A 4,163-nucleotide genomic window follows, 5' to 3' on the forward strand; every position below is an offset into this window, starting at 1 on the left:
GGCTGGGGGCACCGCACCGGGCAGGGCTGTGGGCACCGGGCAGGGCTGTGGGCACCGGGCTGCGGGCACCGGGCGGCTGCAGCGCTGGGCGTTGGGCAGGGGGGGTCGGGACCCTCCGAGATCCCCTGGTACCCGCAGGGGCTCCGGGGGCTGTGGGGGCTCCTGGCCCGGTGCACCCCCAGTCTCTGCCCAGCCCCGCAGAGCCTGCACGTCCCTGCCCGTCTCCATCGAGGAAATCCGCTTTTTTAGGAAGTGTCCGTGTGGAACCGGGTGAGTGCGTCGGGAGCGGCTTCTCCGCCTGTCTTTGGGGACGTTAGCCAAGCTTCCAGCAAAATGGCCTCGTCTCTGCCACCCCATGCGGCTGATGGTCACCAGGGACACCCCAATTCACCCGGGGGTGGGAAAATGCCGGGCTCAGCCAGCCCTGGCACTGCGGGCACCCCCTGGCATCTGCTACAGGCTGGGCAGCCCTGGGGGTGCCCCCGAGCCCCAGCCCCTGCTCTCCCCTCACCCCCAGCCCGGGACAGGAGTTTGGAGTGCCTGGGACTGGGATTTGGGGTGCCAGGACAGAGATTTGGGGTGCCCGGGACTGGGATTTGGGGTGCCAGGACAGAGATTTGGGGCGCCTGGCTGAGCCCCTCCCCAGCCTCGCTGTTGGAACGCTCCTGCGCTTTGCCTCTCCTGGCTTGTGTAAGTGAAACATTTGGTTTTGTGACACTTTCCTTAATTATGGGAGCTAATGACAAAACCATTGTGACAAATGACTCAGCTTTTGATAGTGAAGTTAATTAATTCTGAGGTTAGCGCCTCCATTGGAGTATCTGGAGGAGCCCGATTAGGAGGTGCGCTCGCCCAGCGTGACACGGGCAGCAGGAGCGCGGCTCCCCTGGCACCAGGTGAACCCTCCCGCGGCCGGCAGGGAGCACTGCCCGCAGCGAGGGGATAAAGGCCGGGCATCCTGCTCCCGATCCATCCCTGCATCCACCAAAGCACCAGGGAACACAGCCTCGTTAGTGCTGGACCGAGTGACCAGCAGCGGATCTGCATTGGGCGCTGACCTTCAAGAGCGTCTCCCCGAAGCCATCTTTCATCTCTTTCATTTGCATTACAATCCTGTTTGCCTCATTATTCCTCATCCACTTCTTCTTCAAAGGATTTAAATCAAATCAATTAAATTGTGGCAGGCTGGAGCAGCAGCGAACCTTTCCTCGTGGCTCAGCGTGGTCCGGCTGGACCTGACTGCAGAATGGGTTTAATCTTCTGCTATTTGTTCTTTTATTGCCTCTGGGCTACCACTGCCCACAGATGCCTTTGTTCCCTGTCCATCCTTCCACCCGTCCCACGTGCAGGCTGCTCTCTGTCTGACCTTGGGGAAGGGATTCTCTTTGGGAAGGTGGGGAGCTGCTGGCCATGGAGCGGCTGTGGGAGCCCAGGGGCACTGCCACAATGCTTGCTGTCCTATGCCATCCCTTCCCATGTCCTCTGCTTGTTCTGTCTGCCCGGGGAATGGAAGGATCATGGAACCACTCAGCTTCGCAATGCACTCTAAGCCCATCGTGTTCAACTGCTCCTGCAGCACTGCCGAGCCACCACTGCCCCATGGTCCCCTGTGCCGCATCTGCACAGCTTTTAAACCCCTCCGGTTGTGGGGACTCTGCCTCCCGGCAGCCCTTTCAGTGAAGAAATTTCCCCAAATATCCAATTTAAACCTTCTGGCGCAAATCGAGGCTGTGTCCCCTCGTCCTGTCCCTTGTTCCCTGGGAGAAGGGACTGAGCCCCGCCTGGCTGCCCCTCTGTCAGGGAGTCAGTGTCAGCACGGAGGGGGAAATGCTGGGGGAACATCACAAGTGCGGGCAAACAGCCGGATCTGGGCACAGCTGCTGCCAGAGCGGCCGCCCAGGCCCGGAAGGTGCGTGGGGCCGGCCCACACACGGCCACCCCTGCTCCCCCAGCATCTCCCAGAATAAAGAGCTTAATCAGAATGGATTTCTGTTCCTGCCCTGCTATTTTTATTGCTGCTCAACTGTCGGAAATCCAGCAGGGAGAGCAGAGCTGGTAGGGAATTGCACTGAGCCAGCTGCTCGTGCCACGGGCCCTGTGGTGTGGCACGAGTGGCATCGCCGGCACCCCTGGCAGCTCCTCACACAGGGACAGCCCAGCCTCACCACTGGAGCCCTGCTGGAGCCAGGGGATTGCAGCCAGCGCTTCCAAAGTGGTGCAGATATAAATAATCCCCTCGTAGGAGTGGGGAAGGATGAGCACAATGTGCCCAAGGCTCTGGAGTCCTCATCCCCTCGCAGCCCCCGGGAGCAGGGAGTGAAGTGAAGGCTGGGCAGGGCTGGAGCACCTCCCTGCATCGCTAATGACCCAAACTCGCCTTGTCTCAGCCTCTCTTCCTTCAAGGAAAAACCTAATCCAGCTAGGGATTATTTCTGACTACTGACTTCCTGTCACTTTGCCAATTTCAATGCAGCAGAGCTTTCATCGCTGGATTTGGGAGGAGAAAGCCTAACAGATCTCGGGTTAGGACATTTTTGCCTGCAAGGACAGCTTTTTTTCTTGTAAGAGTTGTACAATCTTTGCAGTGTGGGCTGGATCTTTTATGTGCTTCTACTTCGCCCATCGCAGGAGGGTCCAGGAGCAGGAGGATGACGATGGACAGGACAGGGAAAAGGAAGAGGAGATGGAGCTGGAGAGCCCAGGCTGCCCTGGTCAGCGTGCCAGGCTGTGACCCTGCAGTGTGAGCTGCAGAGCAGGACACCAAGGTCACCAAATTCTCATTGGTCCCAAACCTCAGCAAACCCCTGGGGAGCCCAGAGCTCCCAGCTCGCTCCTGGAGCTGACACCCCATTCCTGGAGCAGGGAGAGGAGTGCAGGGGTGTCCCCACCTCCAGCCCCACAGGGGCCAACACGATCTGACATGGACTTTGCTTCTGTTTGAGCTCGCTTTGTTCAAAGCCTAGGAAACGGTACATGTGCACTCTGCTCACACCTACACACGCTGTGTTAAAATAACACAATTAAGGCTGCAAAATCCCCCACTCACAACGCAATTTGCAGCCCCTCAGCTGTGGGTGGGAGATATCTTTGCTGCCTCTGCGCAGGCCGGGGGCCGGGCAGGGCGCTGGCGTCAGGCGCTGTGGCAGGGCTGGCAGGGCTGGCAGGACCAGGGGCGGCGTGAGGCAGGTGTCCCACAGAACTCGGCCTTTCCCTGTGCCCTGAGCCACCTGCACGGTGCCCACGGGATTGCTCGGGACCAGGGCCTGGGAAAACCACGAGCAGCAACTTTTTACACAGGCAGGTAGTGACAGGACAAGAGGGAATGGCTGTGAATTAACAGAGGAAAGATTTATGTTGGATATTGGGAGGAAGTTCTTTCCTGTGAGGGTGGCACAGGTGCCCAGAGCAGCTGTGGCTGCCTCTGGATCCCTGGCAGTGCCCAAGGCCAGCCTGGACAGGGCTTGGAGCAGCCTGGGACAGTGGGAGGTGTCCCTGCCATGGCAGGGGCGGCACTGGATGGGCTTTAGGATTCCTTCCAGCCCAAACCATTCTGGGTTCTGTGATTCTCTGCCCAGTGTCCCAGTGCAGTCATGCCTAGGGCTCATCCCAGTGTCCAGTCTGTGACACCAAGGTGTGACCTGGGAACCAATGCGTGCCTCCGCCAGTGCACACGATGGTTCTCTCCCCAAAACTGAGAAGCAATAACCTCTCCTCAAAAATGCCCAGATGACCCCTGTGACACAGGGTGGGTGGGCGGGTGGGCACTGCCGACCCCAGCCCCGTGCCCCCCCACTCCCCAGAGGGCTGTGTCCCCTCCCAGCTCCCAGCTCTGCTCTCCAGATGGAAGCGCTGGGAAGCAGGAGCTGTGTGCCCAGAGCCTGGGCAGAGCTGCGCCGCCTCCAGCCTGCCTGGGAAGCAGGCACGGGGCCGTGGGGAAGCGGGGAATGAAGCAGGGCGATCCGGAGCCGGGAGCCCGGGGGAGCCGGGGCGGGAGGCGGCGGGGCCGCAATCAGCGTGCCCTGCCTGGGGAGCGCAACCAGCCCTGATTGCAGGGTGAGGAGCTGCTTAATTTCCGCATTCTTAATTTCTCAGCGCCTTCATAATTCTCTGTTTGCCTTTTTGGAGTAAATAACTAGTATTTCCATGTGAGTGCATGCAGATGA

Source organism: Ammospiza caudacuta, chromosome 17, assembly GCF_027887145.1.
Source record: "Ammospiza caudacuta isolate bAmmCau1 chromosome 17, bAmmCau1.pri, whole genome shotgun sequence".
Lineage (NCBI taxonomy): Eukaryota > Metazoa > Chordata > Aves > Passeriformes > Passerellidae > Ammospiza > Ammospiza caudacuta.